The sequence below is a fragment of the Amblyomma americanum genome, chromosome 1, assembly GCF_052857255.1.
Source record: "Amblyomma americanum isolate KBUSLIRL-KWMA chromosome 1, ASM5285725v1, whole genome shotgun sequence".
Classification (NCBI taxonomy): domain Eukaryota; kingdom Metazoa; phylum Arthropoda; class Arachnida; order Ixodida; family Ixodidae; genus Amblyomma; species Amblyomma americanum.
Genome location: NC_135497.1, coordinates 169,723,890 through 169,733,726, shown reverse-complemented (window position 1 = coordinate 169,733,726; position 9,837 = coordinate 169,723,890). Strand labels below are relative to the sequence as shown.

At 51.7% G+C, this 9,837-nt stretch overlaps 1 protein-coding gene across 6 annotated transcripts in view; it reads right to left on the bottom strand.

The window, feature by feature from the left end:
* Positions 1-9,092, bottom strand: part of LOC144114177 (CD109 antigen-like) — a 121,008-nt gene extending 111,916 nt beyond the window's left edge. For 2 of the 6 annotated variants that reach the window (XM_077647747.1, XM_077647742.1), the window contains exons 1-2: positions 8,858-9,029; positions 7,931-8,001 (exon numbers count right to left, since the gene is read on the bottom strand). The gene's annotated coding sequence lies outside the window, so the exon portion shown is untranslated. Of the gene's footprint in view, positions 1-7,930; positions 8,002-8,857 lie in introns of all 6 variants that reach the window. The other 4 variants (XM_077647737.1, XM_077647745.1, XM_077647749.1 and 1 more) reach the window with 4 other exon arrangements.
* Positions 9,093-9,837: the final 745 nt, after the last annotated feature.

The window sequence follows — 9,837 nt, the reverse complement described above, 5'->3', positions numbered from 1 at the left end:
TGAGCAAACACATCCCGAATTTACGCCTCCGTTACGTAAATGCCAATTTTGCGTCTCTCTTAATACGAAAACAATGCATCACTGCTCAAGCGAACAGCCTCACGCAAGACAGAACGGCAAAAAAAAAAAGTACGAGACAGTGGGCGAAAACAACAAGCCCCGACCGGTTATTCATTTCTTCACCTTGTGCCTCGTTTGGGCCAACTTCGCAAAGTAGGTGCTGCTCATGCCAAGCTACTGCAACCTTTGACGGTGCGAACATTTTTGTCCGTCATTGTTTCTCTCTGTCTTCGCCTCTTGGCGCACTTTACGTCGATCTACTAGTCTCCGCTTAAAGGCACCGAATAGCCATTGCATCATTGCATCTGCCGCCTATCGATTGCGCGTAATGCAAGGCTGACGCATCAAGCGCGCCAAAACTGGGGTGGCCGGGCTGCCTTTCGAGATAAGCTCACCCTAACGCAACTTTTCGACCTGCTCTCGGCTCCTTGCGATGCCATTATACGCGCAGCGCTCTTTCTTTAATGAGCTGCCACAATCGCCGCTGATGGCTGACTACCCGCCAAGCTGACACGAGTAGCTACACAGAGGTGCATTACTCGGGCTCCTGGCGTCTTCTTTGCAGCAGAAGGTGACACATCTTGTGGGGGGAAATTATTTCACGTACTCAGCGCATATGAATTCAATTCCGCCTTACCCGCCGCTAATTTGAGAGCCTATTAACGGCAACGACGCGACGCTGGTTAGTCAAGGGGAAAAAGCTGCCTCAAAATCGAGGAGCAGGCAAGGCGGAGTCACGCCTGCAGCCTTTCTCGGCGGGCGCCGCTAAGATGCGAGCCGCAGGCGATGCGTATGCGCCGCTTGTCCTGGCCTGGAAGCCCGGCAGATGCGCAGTGACACGGCCGTACCGGAGAGACGCCTTGCAGGCGCGACCGAACCGTGCACGCTCTGCCAAGGGCACAGCGAGGGACTGACTCATGAGAAAGGGCGGACTCAGACGAAGCTTTCGCGCAATGAGCTCTGGGGCCGACTGGAGTACTGCCTCTCCCGTTCACAAAAATAAAGATCCAAGCTACACGGCGACGACAGGGAGTGTGTAAGGCCAAACCGGAGCCGCTTTGGGGTCAGAGAACTAAATCGGAGCCAGAGCTTGCGTGCCGCGCAACATCAACATCAGGGTCGACGCACCGGGGTGAATGAGCTGCGTGAAGTTCGCTCCAAATGCGCGAAGGCCGAACGTCGCACAGATGGGCTTCCACGCGAGAAAGAAAAAAAAAGGGGGGGGGGGGAGGCGGTACAAGAGAAACTCAATTTCAAACGGTGCCGTCATGCCTCGCGAGCGAACAAGACAGGCGGCCCCCCCCCCCCCCTCCGCGAGCGCTGACAGTCTTGGCCGGCAGAGGCTGCGTGGATGAGGCCGCGCCGCGCGTGAAGTATGAATGGAGACCCGTCTCTAAACGAAACCGTGTGCCAAGACCGGGCAGCTTGAGGGCACCGCTTCGGGGAGCGGTCAGAGAACGAGAGCGCCGAATCGAGGGAGGGTGTGCGCGCACCTAATGGACTTCATTAGACACAGCTGGCCTGGCCGCGGCGTTGTCCCCGCCGTTCGTCCGACCCGTCAACAGAACGCCGCGATGCAACCAGAGATGACCGTCATCACACGGCTGCACGCGGCGTTCCGGCCCCATTCGGACGACACGCATACAAATGCGATAAAGGGACAAAAGACGCCAGTCGGGCAAGGAGTAATGAAACACTCCGCAACAACACGCGCTCGCAGCGCGTATGGCCTCTTGAGAAGGACGAAACAGCGGCCATGTCGGAAGAACGTCGAGCGCGGCCAGCAGGTGGACTGTGCAGAAAAACAACAAGGCAGCGACCACCTGTGGCTCCGCAGAACACGCAGAGAATGGTCTAGGCAAAAAGCAGCGTAGTCGTAAGGGTGGTGCCCAGAAGGATGACAAGGGAATTCGAAACATGATGAGAAACACGTAGGACTGTCAGGTTAAGACAAACGCATGGGTAGGCCGCTAGCGCGATTGCGGGGCACAACGCGGCGCCTGGGACGAGCGCCTTGGCAGCAGATGTGGCACGCATCCGCCCCCCGCCGCCGCCGCAGGAAACGGCACGCACGCACCAAAACTGGTTTTTACGAACGTGTCCACCGGCCCCTCCCCTCTCGCCAGGAGGGGCTGCTCATAGATGAGCGGGCGCTCTCCTTCCGGCGTCCATCGCCGGCGCGTGCCCAAAGGCGCCGGTCGCGTGCGCGCGCAGTGGAGGAAAATGCGCGAAACGATAATCACGGCGCGAACACGCTACGAGAGCACCCCGGCGTCGCCCTCGATGGTGAAGCCCACTCAGGCCGACCAGGGTGGCGAACCGGCACGATTCGCCGCAGACTCACAGGAAGCCCGCAGGCGCATAGCAAAGACCTGAGCGCGCATCCTGAAGAGGCAACAGTAACAGATGCTCCCTCGGTTAGTCAACGCTACACATGGCCGGCAGGGTGAACCCAGCTGTATGCGCCCGAGGATACGCTGACCGGGCGGACGACAGCCCCCCGCTTAATGGGCTTATGGGGGTTTCACGTCCCAAAACGACTCAGGCTACGAGGGACGCCGTAGTGAAATTTTCGGAAATTTCGACCGGGCTCCGGAAATTTCGACCTCCTTGGGTTCTTTAACGTGCACTGACATTGCACAGCACACGGGCTTCTAGAATTTCGCCTTCATCGAAATTCGACCGTCGCGGCAGGAATCGAACCCGCGTCTTTCGGGTCAGCAGCCGAGCGCCATAACCACTGAGCCACCGCGGCAGCTTGCAAGATATTAAGTTTTTTTTTTCACACTTCACGTGAGAAAAAATATAAAACTTACGGTGGAAAAGACAGCTCGAGTTCAATTATGCAAATTTAGAACAGCAGGGTAGCATTCTTTTTTTATTTGCCAATTTGTTCCGGATTTTACAATCGTAAATAACAATTCTACATACACAGTCTTAATCAAGCCTGTGGGAGGCCTAGCCAGGAGCACGCAGCAGCATGCCTTGCTTGCGGCGAACACGTCACTGCCCTTGCCAATGAATTTGTGCGCAACGGTACCTTCGCCAACGTTGCAGCGCAAAAAGCATTTCGATATTGCAGTTAGTGTGTGCAACGAGAGCGGAGTTGTCGAGTAGAAAAGATGCCCTATTCAATTTCCAACCTTACGAAATTTGGCCAATATTACGAACGTGTCGAATTTTTTATGCGTGAGAACCCGTCCCGCAAGGAAACAAGGATTCCGTTATTTTTCGCAGGCATAATAGCATGGCCCTATCGTAAAACCCGTTTAAACAGCCTGGTGCCTTACACGAAAACTACCTTCAAAAATAAAGAGATAATGGAACTGCCCTTAGATTAGTTTGAAGGAACTCAATTTCTGCCAATGATGGCGTTCAATTCGAAAGTGCCAAGGAAAAAAAAAAGCAGCAGGCAATTGGAACGTTGAATCCGTCGGCATGAAGCCAGCCAGGCATCACGAAATGAACCTGAGCGCAGAATGTCAGTGATTATCTGCCACGCATTCATCCACGAACCATTACAAAAAGAATTTGCGGCTCGCAGAACCTGTCAGCCCAACAGCAGAGCACGCCTCGCTCAATTATTCGCCTTCTCTATGCCTTCGAAGAGACACCAGCTTTAACGGCCTCTTTTTTCCGATTTGGCAGCGGTGTTTCCACCAACAGAGCAATGCGTTACAGTCAAGGCATACCCCGCATATCTGCCGGGCATGAAAGCAGACACAAACAAGCAATAGAAAGCAGAAGACAAGCTGCTTCACTAGACCCATCGGGAAAACTACAGGCATTTATAACAGTACGAGAACAATAGCTCAACCTTCGAGCGACCCCTGTGCAATAATATTCGTGTGTGTTGCGAGAAACGTCAACCTTCCTTATGACCCGCTTTAGAGCTGCTATTCGACCAGCTTTCATGGGAACAGCCAGCCCCAGTAAATACTGCAACAGCAAACCGGACCACTACACGCAGATGTTCAGAGATAGACGTATTTAATAACGTACCGGTGCAGGCAAGGACAATGACGAAACATTCGCTAAACCGGCTCAATTTTCCCCCAAAAGCTTCGGCAGAGCTCCCGGCACGAAAAGAAAGCAAAGGCAAAAACGCGTTTGGCAGGTCTCGGACGGACAAGAGACGAGGCTGGCGCACTTCGCTCTCCGCCACGCACAGTTTCGTTTGCTCGGAGTAAACAGCAATGGCGCGCGGGTCACAAACGGATCGACGGTAGCAGCAACGGTGAAAAACTGAAGGGGAAACTGCAGCACTCCCTGCTCGTTTTGCGAACGCCTGCTCTCCGAAGTGATTTGAAGGTGATCGCTTTAGGCTTAACCTCCTAGGATCAAAGTGCTGTAATTTTGCGAGAAGGCTGAAAGAAATTTACTATGAGCGAATAAAGCGGTGCATAGTAGAGGCAACGATTTAGTGCTGCCCATACTTTCATTTGACACGTTTTTCACTTGCCCCTTTATGAAAGCACTGGAGGCCACGGACACCTGCGTGATGACGTCAACTCTCCTTCCCTCTCCTATATTATCTCCACTTGCAAGTACTACTTAGGACGGACAACTGCGATAGATAATATGAACTGAATGATCAAAGTAAATTTGGTGTTTCAGTCATCGAACAAAACGGCTGCACACAACTTGCTAGTGATTTAGAAAATTCACGTGTGCTTCTCACCACCGACTTTCCAGCACCTCGGAGACCAATCACTACTAGTGTCGTTGCTGGGTGCGTGTGTAGGTCACAAACAAAGGAATAAAGCCGCCGTCATTACAAGGTGAAAATTCGAAATAAGGTAATGAAATTCAAAACTGAGTGTGCTGCCATATATGCTTCGTTGCTGCTAAATGCGCAGTACTCAAAAAGAAGCCTCGCTCGCTTCGGCAGTCGCCGCATCCGGCTTTAATAATTACGAAGGTGTCAGTGGAACTGTAAGATACATACGAATGATCACTTGCGATCCCGAGCCCGCAGATCTTGGAAAGCATTTTCTTCCGTCACAAAAGGATTTCCTACATAGCAGATTCAGAGACATCCTGTGATGAGTTGCGGTGAGATGAGCCAACTGCAAAGCAACCTCACTACTATCGGCCATTAGATACGGCAAGTTTAGATTTGGCATCCACCCACGTCAGACAGGATATCCGATGGCAGTTTCTGCAGCAACGCGTTTCAGCTCAGTTGCTGCGACTTAACGCAACAAATTACAGGACGTCAATGTCGAAATGCCCTCTGTCGTTTTGTCCTCTACTGCGTGGCCGCCGCAATATGGCCGTTGTCGCCATCGGCGCTATTGTGGCGGACGGCGCCACCGTCCAACGCAGCAGCACATGTAGAAGTGTAGCGTGTACACCTCCAACGCCGAGAACTTGCAAAATGGCGGAACGTCTCTTTATTATCGTGTCTCCCCCCCCCCCAAAAAAAAAAAACGACGCATGATTTCATGACCGCAGCGGTAGCCCAGCGGTTTGCGCATCCGTCTCGTATCCGGGAAATGTGGGGTTCGATCCCCAGTGCCGCCGGGTACCATAACTAGTGATACAATGCGTAAAAGCTTTCCGCTCGCCTGATGGCTCGGCTCCTTTTGGTTGAAAAGGCTTGGAAATTCTGTCTACAACCCAACCTTGTGTAGACGCGTAAAATACCATACGCCATGGCGCTCTTCGACCAAAGCTGCCTTTTCAACATTAAAATTCAGCACCATCACGTATGGTTTGTCGCCTAAACAGGAAGGGGAGGCGATATATAGACTACAGTGCAGATGAACGAAAACAAATCAACAAAACGCCGAATGCGTCAACATGCACGAAAATACATTATGCGTGCACGGGCGGCCACGCAGGCCACTTGGCTTCAAGTATACGAAACTGCACTCGGGTCGCATTCCCTCTAGAGAGAGTTGAGCCAATGGTCCTGAAATATCCAGTCGCCCTTGGGGGGTCTGCCATTCAATGACTGTGTTATGCAAGAACTGCAGGACGAGTGGCAGTTAAGGTTGCTCAACACACGCCGAGTATTTTACTCAGCCGGCGTGACGTTTCATGCATGTAAGCAAAACTCACTCTGTAGCATCCGTTCCTGTAAACATTCATAACGGAATTAGAAGCTCCTTTTATATTGGCACTTTGGGGGTTCACAACTGAAGAATTGCGTGCTGCCATTGGATTTTCAGCTGAAATCGATCTCAATTGGATAATACAGCAAGAGCACTCGTGAAGCTAAAGGACCACAGACACCGAATTTTAGCTGCATGTTTTCTTCTTTCAAGTGATGCGTTGGATATTAGGAATACATGGTTCACCGTGTGGTATTTCTCCTGTCATGCTGTTTCGATTCCGATTTCATCAACCGAGCGATGACTATGACGTGTAGTTGTGTTTAGGTCACGTGAGGCATTAAAAAAATTCGTTGATACGTTTTTTTAATTCACTACAACACTTAAGCCAGCCTGGTTCAGTATTTTGAATGAAAAAAAAGAAAACGTATCAGCTTTTTTTTTTCGTGGGTCACTTGACCTAAACAACTACACGCCACAGCCATCGTCGGCTGATTAAACCGGAACCGAAACTGCGTCAAGAAGTATTCAATTATGACGTATTTGCGATCATAGGCGAATACCACGGGGTGATGTCCATTCTAATGTCTAACGCATCATTTTAAAGAAAACACGCAACTAAAAGGTGGTATTCATAGTCGTTTAAAGGGATATTAAAGGGGCTCTGATGCGGTTATAGTGATTGCTCATAGATAAACTTACGTAAACCATTCCAGAATAACAGTAGCTGAACAAATAGCTTCCAGGGTCGTTTGCATACGGAGGAAAAAAATTGTCCCATTGCATTCCGCTACTGCACAAATGCTGGAAGGCATCAGCACCCAGCGACAAAAACTACTACGGTATAGATGAACCTGCTGCGGCAGGCAGCGCAACAACAAAAAAGGAAAAACAAAAATCGCCTACTCTGCGTACAACCGCCGTTCAGGGAAAACCGTCACCAGGCAGCTAAGCTGGGAGCCAGCGAGCGAGTAAACAGATACTCAAGGTGGGCGCTCATCAACGACTTCGCATGAAATCGAGGAAGCACGGTCAGAGAAGGCCGTGCCTTTGGCGGCAGCAACGCGACCAGCAGCAAACCCGCTCAAGGTCACAATGCCGAAACGGCGCCGGTGCGCGCTTTCGTCATTGTTTCATCTCGCTCTCCGTGCCTACTCGACGGCCCTCTCCCCCGCGTCCGGCCCCCGCGCCGCCTCGGTGCACCATTCGCGTTACCCACGCCCAAGGCGGCCGCGCCTGTATTTGGATGTGACCCTGCGTAGGACCCGTCACCGCCCGTGATTCACAGCGGCTCGGGACGACGCGCATCCTACGGGGTGGGAATGTGCATGCGTAGGGGCAGCACACGGGCGTAGGCATCTGCCGCCAGCGCGCACACACGCTGATTAAAACGCGCCGACAGCGGCAAGTGGGCAGTGCATGCGGCGCGCTCGAACGCGCGCACAAGGAGCCGCAGCGTAGGCAAGCACCAGACGATGACATCCCAAACTGCGAGGCACGACAATACTGAGAACGGTTCCGGCGCTATCGCATTGCCAGTGAACTGAACTCGCTTTACCCAAATTGCACAGCGAGTGTGAACACGCCCGAGGGGGGCTTCCAAAAGTCCTGGCTGTGAGGACCAGAAGCGCGGGGGTGTTCACGCTTGCGATATCACGCGTGGGCGCATTTCAGCTCCCTCGAAGGCCCTCCGTAAAGGACGCCTTTCGCAGTAAGCATATATGCGCTCGCCCCGATGATCACACAAGATGCGACAAAACAACGGAATGCTGCCTCTAGTGGGCAGGCAACAGCCCCAGATATCAACTTACGTGCTGGAGCGCTGGCACTATGCTGTTGTACGTCACGGCGGTGGGCAATACGGCGCGTCTTGTACAAGCACCTGTAACGACAGTACGGTTAACCTGAAGAAAACCGCAGTGCTCGCAGCAGAAACTCAGTAGGGCCGAGGCCACGCTCTCGGCCCCCGATCCACTGCTGCACGTGCAGTGTGAGCCCTCCTCTAAGCACGACGGTTATCAAGAGTAAAGAAAAATCGAGACAGGGTTTGCTTATGCCGTTTATCGTTCTGAAAATAACGCTGAACTGACAGGTCCAGCGGGCGGCCGTAGTTTCAAAAGTGGAGCAAATATGAGGAGAAATATTAAGGTGGATCTGTGATAATCAGACGCGCTTTTGGCGTTGATCGTCTCTGATAAGAAAGGTTAGACGACGCAAACCGCAATTCAACTATGACACGGCGAACATTTAGCGCTGAAACACCACAGCATACACAATTCGCCCTTTCATTAGCCCCATACCAATACCATTCATACGCGATATTTTTATGCTATCCACGCATCGTGATAAACCTGTTATGGTGAGTTGCGGCACTACTGCGCTTGAGAAAAGCACGACTTGCATGCACGCAGCCAGGCCCACATTACTGAGGACGAGTCGCAACGTGTCCCCACACTCGTTTATAGAGTAATGCATAAGAAATACACGATAACATCAAAGCATCGCGACTTCACGGATAACCGACGCCCAAAGCGGCAACTACGAGGATGGTAAAACCGAACGATCGCACCATCTTCACGACACATACGTAAAAAAGGCCGGACAAGCATTAAGCACAACAAAATGCTCATTATTCTTCGCTAAATTGTGTAACACTCATGTACGCTGCCTGCAATGCCAAGTGACTTCTTGGACTTAGTTCACGCATGGCGAAAAGGCATAAAAATAACGCGACTCACTTTTCAAACGCACCCTAGCAGAAAAAGCCGGAATATAGTCCAGATGAGTCTTCAAACAGCCGCTGCCAGTCGGCACTGATCGGTCAAGGCTGCATTCCGGAGTACTACCACAAGAGAGTTCACGGGCGCATTCCCAGCACACCGCGCAGACTGAGGCCGTACCGAGCCAACTGATCGGACAGCCGAAGCGTCGCACGCGAGGCCCGCCAGCAACAATACAAAAAAAGGGCAAACTAAAAGCAGCGATGCTGTCGCCATCTATCGCCCGCCTTCCAAAGTGTTTTGTAGCGGCCTCTGTCGTCAAGAAGCAGAACAACTCCGTCACACGAGGAGTGCGTACAAAACGAAAGCGCATCAGTGACGTTTCGGATAAATTTTGCTCTTCCTCACAGGTGGGATTGCGTTTACGTGCTTAGCATCGTAGGCGAAGCCTTTTTAGGACTAAACAGGTTAGTGCGACTTCGTCCTCAGTCGCTTGTATTTTCAATAGACTTGCTAAATGGGCGAGTTGGTAGATCAGCGAAGTCATGTTCCTTGACCCCAACAGCAACACGTGCGTTTTCTTTTGTTGTCTAATCGTTTGCCTGGGCTTCTTTTATATTCGCCTTGTTTCCTATCAATAAAGTTCAGTTGTGAGTCAGCACTCGTCCTGTGTTCTGTCCTTCGCCCCCTGTCTTTTGCGCTGCTACCCTCAAGAACGACTGTATTTTTGTCTTAATTGAGCAAACCGAATATCGGTGCATTTTCCCAGCAACTATGCAAATGGCAAAGAGCGGGGAAAATATCTCCCCTGGGGTAAGCCTGAACGCTGCACAGCTGTGGTATGAGTCGCAGCAGTGAAGAAGTACAGTAGTGTGTCTTTGTGGGCTTGTTGGTCGAGACTATACAGTGTACGTATTTCGAGACTATATATTCTCGAAATACACTGTAGCGCAGCAGAAGACGAAGACACAAAGAACAGAAACGAACACGACAGGCGA